The sequence below is a fragment of the Megalobrama amblycephala genome, linkage group LG22 (genome assembly GCF_018812025.1).
Source record: "Megalobrama amblycephala isolate DHTTF-2021 linkage group LG22, ASM1881202v1, whole genome shotgun sequence".
In the NCBI taxonomy this organism is placed as follows: Eukaryota; Metazoa; Chordata; class Actinopteri; order Cypriniformes; family Xenocyprididae; genus Megalobrama; species Megalobrama amblycephala.
Window position 1 is genome coordinate 16136266 of NC_063065.1, and position 12769 is coordinate 16149034.

General features: G+C 35.5%; 1 long non-coding RNA gene across 3 annotated transcripts in view; it reads left to right on the top strand.

Annotated features, from left to right (window-relative positions):
* The window catches only part of LOC125258402, a 43224-nt gene that overhangs the window by 5432 nt on the left and 25023 nt on the right, over positions 1-12769 (top strand). Inside the window, exons 5-8 of one of the 3 annotated variants that reach the window (XR_007182603.1) lie at positions 5329-5423; positions 6483-6583; positions 6705-6911; positions 8798-8928. This is a non-coding gene — a long non-coding RNA (uncharacterized LOC125258402). Of the gene's footprint in view, positions 1-5328; positions 5424-6482; positions 6584-6704; positions 7145-8797; positions 8929-12769 lie in introns of all 3 variants that reach the window. The other 2 variants (XR_007182602.1, XR_007182604.1) reach the window with 2 other exon arrangements.

Here is a 12769-nt window from a genome sequence, read left to right on the forward strand (position 1 = left end):
CAGCTCCAAAAAAGACAGTAGTGTTATTATTCAGCTCAAGTCAGTTCAGTGTTGATTCAGTCCAGTTCAATAATTGTCATTCATGTCAATTCATCATTTTTTCAGCTATAAATCAGTTCTGCAGATGGCAGTAGTGTCATAATCCAGCTCAATTCAGTTCAATATTTGTTCTCATCACAGTCAAAATGATAATGTTGTATAATTGAATATTAAGTGTCTTTTAAACCCCAACAAGCCAAAGGTGACTAGAATTTAATATTTACATGATTTCACTTCATGGAAAACAGAACAAAAATATGGATGACTCATCCTGCACTATACAGATTTCTGTCCAATCAAATGCTTTTTAAGTCCTACCATAATTCTTACAGTATGGGGTCTTAAAAGCTATTTTAGAAAGCCTTCATCAGGAGAAACGTGACTGTTGTTTTAAGATTTTATGGTTGTTATACAAAACATGAACAGGAATTTTGAGTAAAAGGCTGCTAAAATGAATATTTATTAGACGTTGCTCTCCACAGTTTGATTTATCCCAAATGTTTTTTTTGTTTATTTTTTTTTTGCAAAACAACAATTTCCTTTCAAATTAATGCTGCTACTAATCTATTCATAAATGATATTACTTCAAGGCATTTGATTAATATTAACATTTTTAACTCACAACATAAGGTTCTAAATACTGTTTTAATCTGTAACATAAGCAGTCAACCCATTGTTCTACTTTCCTCAGATAAAAATTCTTTGAAGGTAAATATGTTTCTCAGAATTAACACTGAGAAATGGGAACATAATATGTATTAGTCTATAATACAATTGTGTTCTACACCAGCGGTTAATCCTTTTGTGTAAATCCGTTGATATATTGGCCAGCTGTCTACATTTTTCGTACACTGCCGGCATTAATTCACCTTTCTTAATCAATTGTGACATCTCCATCCTAATCTCTCTAAACAGTTTTTATTTTATGAAGAATATTCTGGTCTAAAACGATTACGGTATTACTAGTACACAAGCGCATATGATAATAAACACTCCTGCATCCACTGTCGTTCTGTTTGTTGGGTGCAGTGCTGAAGCGGTGAGGAGATTTAGAGTAATTTTGCATGCTACGCACTCAGGGCATATTACACATTCATTCCACACAATGTGATTAAATGCTTGTTTTCACAGAAAATGCACTGAATATGAACAATACCTCCACTTTCCTGAGGGAAAACACTGCTTTTATGAGCTTTTAGACACTTTGCATTCTAATCTCTGAATCTTTAGGGGGATTTGCCATGCTAACCATGCCAGTTAATCAAAACCTCACCAGCAATTTATTTATTCTTTCATGAATTCCCACTTGCGTCCTTCTGTAAGAATCTTCTAAAACTATTTCTGAAGTTATTGCCATTTTCTGCACTGGAGAGGTGAATATCATTGTTGAAGTTGGGGTGACCTCTGTCTCTCTTTGTGTGTGTGTGTGTGTGTGTGTGTGTGTGTGTGTGTGTGTGAGAGAGAGAGAGAGAGAGAGAGAGAGAGAGAGAGAGGGTAGTTTGATTAATTTGCTTGGCCAATCATACCACATGCAGCACCGATTAAATCTAGCAGGGATCCTGATAATTACCCACAATCCTTAGTCATCAAGGAATGTAAATCTATCACATTTCATCATTATTCATGGAGAGATTTTCTGAATGACTCTTAGTTCTGAGAGCACAAGAAAAATCGGCCATTTCATTTTTATATTCAAGACACATTTCGATGAGTAAAGTTCACAAATGGGCCTGATATTTTTCTTTTCTTATATATATATATATATATATATATATATATATATATATATATATATATATATATATTGAAAACTGTTCAAGGGTCATTGACGAATGAGGTTTTTAAAAGTGTAAAAAAACATAATGGAGATATAATTAATTTTTAAGTTTTATTAAGTGTTTTCAATGAGATTATGTGGTTTTTATAATCAATTAACACTGCTTTTGTCATTTTTTGTCATTTTTGTCATTTTTTCCAAAATTTCGGTTTTACCGAATGACACTTTTGGTTTTACCGAATGACACTTTTGGTTATACCGAATGACATTCTTTCTCATAACAAAGCAAAGACTTCTACACATAATTTTAATACTATTTTGCACTATGTTGATATATGATGTTATAAAATCATGCCAGAATAAAAACATATATGCATTTATTACATTTTAAGATATTTTAATAACAAATGAAATGGCTGTATTGGCCTTTGGATGGTTAAACCGAATGACCTTTATGTAGCAAAATATAATTAAAACCTTTTAGATTCAGTAAAAGAGATCTAGTTGTACCTTACATATTTTGGATGTCATATCTTTGTTTTTTATTATTATTAAGGCCTTTAGACAAAAAAATGATCCGTCATATCATTGACCCATAAATTAAATTTTAAATATGTATTTGGTCAGTAAAATTTGTTAATTAAAAATATTTTACATTTTTTAAAATGAGTTTTTATCCACATATTAATATCAATTCAACAGTCAATTCAACATCATTTCAAAATGTTTTAGAATTTTAATTTTTTGATATAGTTGAGAAGGTTAAGACCTCTGTGGTACAGGCCAAAATCATCTTTTTCATGTTAGGGTAATTTTATGTTAGATAATAATTTAATCAACCTATCGAAAAGTTCACAACAAAAGAAGCTCACAAAATGCATGTAATTTTTCCTTCAAATGCTTAAAGTAATTGAGCACCAAAGTATACTGTGTTTGTGGCGAGTGTCTAAAGCGTAAATTTGTGTGTTTTGTTAATGTGAGAAATATCCTTCAAAAGAGAGAGCTTTAAAAGCTGCTTGGCACTATTGAATTTCAGCCACACAATATGTTTATATTTTCTCTGAGAAGGAAATCAAATGTCAGTATTCCCAACTGAGCACAATTAGTTCCGCTAGAGTGTAAAACGGTCTGAAGACATGAAGCTCTGGTCAGCGTTATCGACGGCTATAGCAGAGGTATTGAATTTTCCAGTTCACAAGAATACAATGAGTAATTTTCAGCTGTTTTGAGTCCATTCTCATATCGTTTTACCAGACTACTGCTATGGGACCGACTAAGAATAAACCAGGCCATGTGCTGTCTGGAAATCTTTAAAAGAGAAAGATTACTTTTCTTTTTTGCCATCTTCATTTCACTAGTTTCAAATATATTTTCAGAGATAGAAGGTATTAGGTCATGCATCTTTGCGGTCAGCGAGCAGAAAAAGTGTTCACTAATGTGGATGCAGACCTTGACTTCAAATAAATCATGCAACAGTCATCAGGAAATCATTAAAATTCACATCTTACCCAAAACATATGGAAATACCAACGTATTAAAATGTTCGAAAAGAACATTGAGATCGCATTTCACATGCGTGATTAAAAAACTGCCCTTCGGAAGAAAGCAAAAATCCTGCCGTCAGTGAAAAGAGACAGCTGTCAGGTCTGTTGTGGCAGCCAAGAGAAGAGTGAAGGAAGATTCTCCTGTCTCGTTCACAGAGGTGTCATCCATGATAAATAAAAGAGAGGCACCTGGGTGGTCAGAGAAGAGTCTGTTTAATGTTTAGACAGGAGAGATAATTAGGAAGCATGGTGTTAGTTTTCACTGCTACGCTGATGATACTCAGCTCTATATTTCCTCGCGCCCTGACGAAACCTACAAATTCACAAAACTAACAGAATGCATAGCTGACATTAAAAACTGGATGACAAGAAATTTCTTATTATTAAATTCAGAAAAAACTGATATCCTAATCTTTGGACCAAAAACTTCCTCACGAAAAAACCTTGAATACTCCCTAACGCTTGACGGGTGCTCCATTAAACCTTCGTCCTCAGTTAGGAACCTGGGTGTGCTCTTCGATACCAATCTTTCATTTGAAAGTCATGTTTCTAGTATCTGTAAAACCGCCTTCTTCCATCTAAAAAATATATCTAAATTACGACATATGCTCTCAATGACAAATGCGGAACAGTTGGTTCATGCATTCATGACCTCAAGACTAGATTACTGTAACGCTCTACTGGGTGGTTGTTCTGCTCGGCTTTTAAACAGACTACAGTTGGTCCAAAATGCGGCAGCTAGAGTTCTTACTAGAACCAGAAAGTATGACCATATTAGTCCAGTTCTGTCAACATTACATTGGCTCCCTATTAAACATCGTATAGATTTTAAAATCTTGCTACTTACTTATAAAGCTCTAAATGGTTTAGCTCCCCAGTACCTAAGTGAGCTCTTAATGCATTATAGTCCTTCACGTTTATTGCGATCTCAGAATTCAGGCCAGTTGATAATACCCAGAATATCAAAATCAACTGAAGGCGGCAGATCCTTTTCCTATTTAGCACCTAAACTCTGGAACAATATTCCTAGCATTGTTCGGGAAGCAGACACACTCTGTCAGTTTAAATCTAGACTAAAAACACATCTCTTTGCTCTTGCATACACATAACACATTATCAATACATTAACATTTTTCAAATCCGTTAAAGGATTGTTACGCTGCAATAATTAGGTCGGCCGGAACCGAGAACATTTCCTATAACACTAGATATACCTGTACATCAGAATAAGAATGGCATCTACGCTAATATCTGTCTCTCTGCTTATCCTGAGGTTTGCCGGGTGCTGGATCCAGGCCGTATCCAGATCAGATGGAGAACCTGTGTCTGGACCTGACTACAACGTAGCCCAGGAGACAATGGGCCTACAGATCCAGTTCTGGCTGCATCTATAATTCAGATTTTTAATCCCCGTATCCGCTTACATATATTTATATATAATCTATTTTTAATCTCTATAATAAAAATGTATAATTCAGATTTTGATCTCCATATCCATTTACATATATTATATATATCTTCCAAGGGGTTTTTTCCCTCCTAGGACTTTTTTCCCAGTGTTAGCACGCTGGGTTTTTCTCCTAGGGGGTTTTTTCCACCCCTGGGAGTCAGCCGACATTGGCTTAATGTAGCACCATCTTGTATATGTTACATATTACCACGCTTGTTTGTACAGCTTATTTTTAACCACTTCCCTTTTTTCTGTGCTTCTAATATGTAAAGCTGCTTTGAAACAATTACCAATTGTAAAAGCGCTATATAAATAAATTTGACTTGACTTTAGACAGGGGGAGAGGGACAGAAGCCCCTGAGAGGCTAAAAAGAGCCTGAAAGTGTTCATTTCACATGCAATAGTCTGTCAAATGGAGGAAAACTAAACCCCACACTCACACTTTGTATTATGGAAATGTGGTTACTATGTTTTTTACAATGAAAGAGACATTTACATTTCTTTACCCTTCATTCCAGAGCGGCTCCTGAGGCTGCAGCACATCTGTGAGTTTGAAGAAATGTGCTCCACCCTGCAGCAAAACCATAAAAGTTGATAATACAAGGCTGGTAATGTAAGTTCAAGGTGGTATTTTTCTTATTTTTAAAAAAGAAAATTCACTCTGTTTTAACTTAGTTTTAAATATATTAATGTTAATTATGCCTTTTCTACAGGCAAATGTGTACATTTGTCAATGGACATGATTCAGATCGTCTGTGTGTGTTTTATTTGCATAATAGTGTATGTGCATAACCAGAGCAAAATGTTATAGCTCATTTGTTTCTCCTTCATAGCTCCAGAGAAGTATCAGATTTGTCTTAGATGTTTCATCTAGGAGAAAAAAAAACTATACAAATTGTTAATATACAGTAAGAATACAGGGTGATAAAATACGTTTAGGGCCCATCATACACCCAGCACAATGTGGCGCCAGGTGTGACGCAAGTGTTTTTTCACGTCCTGCGCCACGTTGTTTAAATAGCAAATGCATTTGCACCCATTTGTGTGCCCATGGGCGTTCTGGTCTGAAAACGAGGTGTGTTCAGGTGCATTGTTAGCGCATTGCTATTTTGAAGCAACTGAAATAGACTGCACCATTGACCAAATGAATGTAACAAGCATGCCAAATATTAAAAATACAAGGATTACAATGCAATGTAAAAGATTATTATTGTGTGTATAAAGATCAAAATGCTTTGGTGGAATACGGCTTGTCCCGTAGATGGTCTATTTGCACGCTTTAACCTCATGCACAAGCAGATCCGGTTCCTTGCTAGAGAGGTTTTCAGTTTTCCCACTTTCAAATTCCGCCATTTGTAAATAAGGAATGCGCCATGGCATAGGTGCAACTGGCTTTTAAAGGGAATGGGAGATGAGACTGTGATTGATTTATTGCACGTTATGCCCAAAACACACCCATTACTCATTAAGAGACTAGGGACAACCCTTTTAGACCATGTTTTCCCGTTGTTAAACTAGCAAAAGTGGATTCGGACACACCTAAGTGCACTTGCGCCGTGCACTTTAGACCATGCGCTTAGATCGTTAAAATGTGGCCCTTAAATATTTAGCTCAGAAGAATTTGATGAGAAATATTGGCGTTCATACTGAGACCTTTAACTTTTGATTGCAGACTATTTTGGTATTTTGGTATCTGAGCAAAATTTGGGACATTGCTGATGTCTCTTGTGAAACATGGGATTATTTAAGAGTCGTCCTCATCAGAACAAACTGGTAAGTGGGGAAACTTCAGCAAAATCCTCCTTTTGCTCTCCTTTGTATCTGATTGATATGTAGAAGACATACACAAATGAGTTGTTAAAGAGATCTTATATGTGATTTTCTTCTCTTGTAGGTACCATAGAGTATAAAAAAAAAGAAAAAGATGCATGACATGTCTCCACATATTTCCACTTTAGAAAAATGAAGCCAAAATATCCCAGAAATGGCAGCTGACATCTTGTGGCGATGACGTAAATTGATCGTGAGGTGGAGCCGTGGTATCAAGATCACGCCCATTATCCCGCAGACTCAACCGCAAGCACAGCTGTCTATCATGGCGGTACACACAATTTTTATATCTTCAAATAATTAACTAAAACCAAGCTTATTAGAAAAAAGAACACTTGAACATACATCAGCAAAACTACCTAAAGTGACAGAAAAAAATTTATTCGGCTCGCGTCCCATTCCATTAAATAGAGAGGGTGGGTTTACGTCCTATACTGCAGCCAGCCACCAGGAGGCGATCAAAATGTTTTGGCCTCAGTTTTCAGGATGTGTGCGGCACTCTTGGTAGGTATACATGACAGAATTTTTAAATCTATGGGCATGTGTGTGTGTTTGTGTGTTCGTGCATGTGAAGCTACTCTGCAGCAAGTCAGTAGGGTATATTAGTGAAGGTAGTGGAGCGTCTCTGCGTTCACTCTAGCGGAGATGTACAAAGCCTCTTTCCCTTTCTCCTGTCATTGCTGACCCAGCCATCCTCACCTTCATACTATATACCCCATAACCACAGACATGCAACACTGAAGATGGCTCAACCACACTCTCTCTAGCTCCATTAGTTACTGTCCCGCACACAGATAACTTCACAACTAGCATTCCTCACAATACTATTAGAAGGCAGAATATGTTGAGTTGAGGTGCTCATGTGGGAGAGTGAGGTTTCTGTCAATAAAAAAGACAAGCAATAAAACAAAGATTAGCCTGTTTGCACTCTGCGTCATCAACAAATCGCCATCATTGTTGTAGAACCTTTCGTAGTTTTTACTCTCTGAGTTGCGTATGACACGATCTGCGGGCCACTGTAGAGTCAGAGCTATAGAGAGGAATATTAGCATTAGCATGTGGAGAAAAGCGCTAATGAAGTGCACATAGCAGGTTATCATATGTCTCCTCCTCGCACACCTGTGTGACCATGATCCCCTCACAAATCAAATCTTCGGCCAATCCTCCAGAAGGATAATTGCGGACAGGGATATGATAAGCTTTTGTAATAGAGATCTGTCAATCAATGAATGCCACATGACTTCTTGATCCGGGGTGTTTACTCAAATGGAATGGAAGAATTTGGCCGGTGCCACTCGGGCCACTTCCTTTTCTGCTGCTCTGAAGAATGTTCTTGCTTCATTTCATTAACTGGGTGGGAGTAAAAGCAAATTTGCCTTATGAAAAGCAATTACCGCACTGCTGACTGGTGCTTTTGTGTGCGGAGGAGAGAGTTCCTGTCCCTCTTCTTCACATCTGAGACTTCTGCATCATTGATTTTTAAATCACAGCCAGACATTACAGATTTTTAGCCCTGCAAGTCCATTCACTACCTTTATAAAGAGATCGTTTGATGGCCTCTTCAACATCTTTTTTGGACACTAAAAAAGAAGATAAAATATATTTGACCTTTTAACATTATATTATATTATAAACTAACATCCAATAGTTTGGGGTCAGTGTTATTTTTTTTTCAAGAAATTGATAGCAAGGATGCTTAACAGTAAAGACATTTATAATGTTACAAAAGATTTCTAATTTAAGTTTGTGCTGTTCTTGAACTTTATATTCATTGAAGAATCTTTCTATAAAATCTTTAAAGAATCACACACACACACACACACACACACACATATTCTTTTAACATTTATTCAATTTTAATTATATATATCTACGTGTGTGAATATATATATATATATATATATATATATATATATATATATATATATTAAAATTGAATAAATGTTAAAAGAATATATTCATTCATTGAGAATGAAAAAAATTACACTTACCTAAGCCTAACTATGAAGTGTCTCCAAGACGACGCCTTCAAGACATTCATCAAGCTATAATTTTATGTTATAATACACAATCAAATACATTTTAATGGTTAAAATTAAAATTTTGAAATTAAAATTTTATGAATTTTCTTTGTGTCCTCTTCCATTATTTTATGAGAAATGAGTGAGAACCAGTGAGATCCACATAGCAACTCCATATCAACCATCCAGACCACCCTAGCAACCATATAACAACGCCCTGGCAACCATCCACAACATTCTAGCATCACTGCAGCAAGTTTTGCATGGGTAAGTACCAGTTCCATTTTCTTCATCAAATGTACAAATCTAGTTGCTAGCATGTCAAATGTTACACAAAATATGATTGTCCTGACCCTTCCCTGACACCTTTCTGTTTTTATTCCAGGGATATTTTAAGAATATTTTGGGAAAGGCTTTAGACCTATTTTATTTATTAGAAATTGAATGAATTCGTATTAAAGTGCAAAGAAAGCCATTACTCTCTTTCAATCTATTGAGATAAGCTTGCTAAGAGGAATGTAAGTGCCAACTTATTAAATGCAAGCAATTTCAGTGATTGTGTCTTCTTTAAGCTGCAGTGATTCACAATGTGTGATAAAGTCTTTCAGCTCGTGATCCTGTCATGATCTGTGTGTATCAGATGACCTGTGTTACAGTAAGTTTATACAGAGTTACAGAGTGCCAGCAATGCAAAAAAGGATGAATTAACAGATTACTCAGCCCTGCTTTGAAGTAATGTTGTAGGCTCAACAAATACACAGCACAAGTAATGCTAAAGCAATGGTTTTCAAAGTGTGTGGGCAGAGTATATATATATATATATATATATATATATATATATATATATATATATATATATATATATATATATATATATATATATATATATATATATATATATATATATATATGTATATATATATATACATATACCAGGATGTTTACTCAAATGGAATGGAAGAGTTTGGCCGGTGCCACTCGGCCACTAACTTTTCCACTCGGCCACTTCCTTTTCTGCCGCTCTGAAGAATGTTCTTGCTTCATGTCATTAACTGGATGGGAGTAAAAGCAAATTTGCCTTATGAAAAGCAATTACCGCACTGCTGACTGGTGCTTTTGTGTGCGGAGGAGATATTCCTAATATACAGTATTTATTAATACTTATAGCTTTTATTTTTATATTTTCAGATTTGATTTTAGGTTTTGTAATTTTGTTGTCATTTTTATTCATTTTAAAATGATATTTCTATTTTGCTTTCATTTGTTTTTATTTCCGTTTTAGTATTTTAGAAGGCAAAAGGTCATTTTCGTTTTTAACTTACTTAAACTTTTCATCTAATATTTATATTTTAGTTTATTTCAGCTTTCAATTACAGAAAAAAGATTTGGTTCTAGTTAACAATAATAATTTTTAGAAACATATTGTATACAGTGTACTAACATTGTAATGTAACTGTAATGTAATGAATAAAGAGCAGAACAAAAGCTGAGACGAAGCAATGTCAGTTAAAGATATCGTCCTTTTTCTCATTGGGGCCTAATTTATGTCCTTGTTCTAATTTAAGCTGTTTTTAACAACAAGGTGGTGAACAGCAGGAATAAATTCCCACAGCTCATTGTAATAAGGCAATCACTACACCTGTGTCTTTTTGTAATGAGAGACACCATTTATTTTTTTCTTCTCCTGAGCTCAGCCGCAATGTGCAGAGCTAATAAAGCATGGCCGTATAGTCTGATTTGAGAAAAAAAAAAACAGAGAAGTAGAGATATTAATAGTAGTATGCAACATTGATGTCACACCTCATCACTTTGCATGTGAGTACTGTTTTGGAAATAAATATGGTTATTTTGACAGAATGCCAGAATTTTCATTTTTGCGTGAACTAACCCTTTAATAGGAACATTATCAAAACGCATATATTTTTTTTTAGCTGCGATTGTGCACTAGCATTTGAATAGATAGTTTTAAAAAAAAGTGAAAGTAAATGAGGTATTATGTAGCATAATTCAATATCTTTTACTGCATAAAACAATGTCACTAGGTGAACTGATCCGCCTATTCAAATGCAAGTGGGCCGCTGTATTAGGAGGGGTTCAAAACAGAGCCTGCACTATTTGCAGGAAATGAGAAAGCCAAATGCAGGCTGACTCTGTGGGGCGGGAGCCCGTCTCGGCGCTTAGCTCGGCCCGCCAGACGTAATCGGTTCACACTACCTGATTTAAGACTGAGGTCTTTAGATTTAAATGTCCCATTAGAATTCAATAGATGGGAATAGTGATAAGCATCTAAACCAGTGCAGGGCATGTGCAAGCAGAACAAAAAGCTGATTAAAAGATGCGCTAGGCAGTTCACCCTCTGAATGTGCACAGACTTGTCACTGTTGAATCTATGGCATCTTGATTCAGGATGAAATCTACTTCCCTGCAGTCTCAGTTCCTAGTCTCGGTGTGTGAGACAGCATTTTTGTACCTCTTAAAGTCAACATAAAATGTCATTTGCAACCAATTTTACTTCTGTAATGTGACATTTCTGAGTGAAAGAGGATATTAAATGTGAAAAAAAGCAGAGTGGGACTTCGTTTTATCCATCTGTAATTGATTGGATTGTGGGAAGTAGGTGTTACATCCAAAAATGGAGCAGGTAGTTGGCGGGGAGCTGAAGTCATTCCAGAGGCTGCTGAGAAAGTTTTAATTAAAGATTATGAAGACAAACTTACTTTTTTCTCTTCTAATGAATCATTCATAATAAGACCAGGTAAATGTATTAAAAATGTAAATAGAGTCTATTTTGATTTTGAGATGCATTTTATATTAAAATTATTGTAATTTAATCATTTGTAAGAATAATTTATCAATATAATTAAAGGGATAGTTCACCGAAAAATGAAAATTCTGTCATTAATTACTCACTCTCATGTTGTTCCACACCCGTAAGTCCTTCGTTCATCTTCAGAACACAAATTAAGATATTTTTTGATAAAATCTGATGGCTCAGTGAGGCCTCCATTGACAGCAAGTTAATTTACACTTTCAAATGCCCAGAAAGGTATACTAAAGACATATTTAAAACAGTTCATGTGACTACAGTGGTTCAACCTTAATGTTATGAAGCAACGAGTATACTTTTTGTGTGCCAAAAAAACAAAATAATGACTTTATTCAACAATATCTAGTGATGGGCGACTTCAAAACACTGCTTCATGAAACTTCAAAGCTTTACGAATCTTTTGTTTCGAATCAGTGGTTCGGAGCGTGTATCAAACTGCCAAAGTCCCGTGATTTCAATAAAAAAAACTTTGTTACATCATGGGTGTTTTGAAATTTCAGTGGTTCACGTGACTTTGGCACTTCAATGGTTCCGAACCACTGATTCGAAACAAAAGGTTTGTGAAGCTTTGAAGCTTCATGAAGCAGTATATATTTATATATATATATATATATATATATATATATATATATATATATATATATATATATACTCACACATGCACACAAATATACTGTGTATATATACAAAGTTCTGGCATGAAACTCTAGATGCTGCAGGATGATAGGTCCTTAACTCATTTGGTAGTAATCACATCATTATCTACATAGCGCAGCTGATTGATTGCTGCGGTATCAGCGGCTAATGAGCCTGCTGTTTAACATTCAAATGCTTGGCAGTGTTTGCTGTTAGCAGTCTGCAGCTCACTTTCACAAACCCTCCACCTTCCCCAGCTCCACCTGTATAGATCTGCAACAGAGTTTATTTCATGTATGTTAAATGTGCAGCAGCAGCATGTCTTACATGCTCACAGCAATGTCTGTGAATGTATTGGCAGTAGCAAGTCTCTGTTCTTGCTCTGCAGCAGCAGCAGCAATAATCAACAGCAACAGCAACGTAGCAAATATATTCTGCCAAGACCAAATACATTATATATACAGTATATATAATCTCCCTGTCAGACACCAATTTCATTATTTAGATCATCCGCCAAATCACATACAAAGAGGATTGTGTGTTATCATTAGCAGTGAAGCTACATCTACACTGCCTTCAAAAATTGACCAGATGGAGGCATTTAAGATGACGGCGTGTTACGCAGTCATTCAATTCTGACTTCCA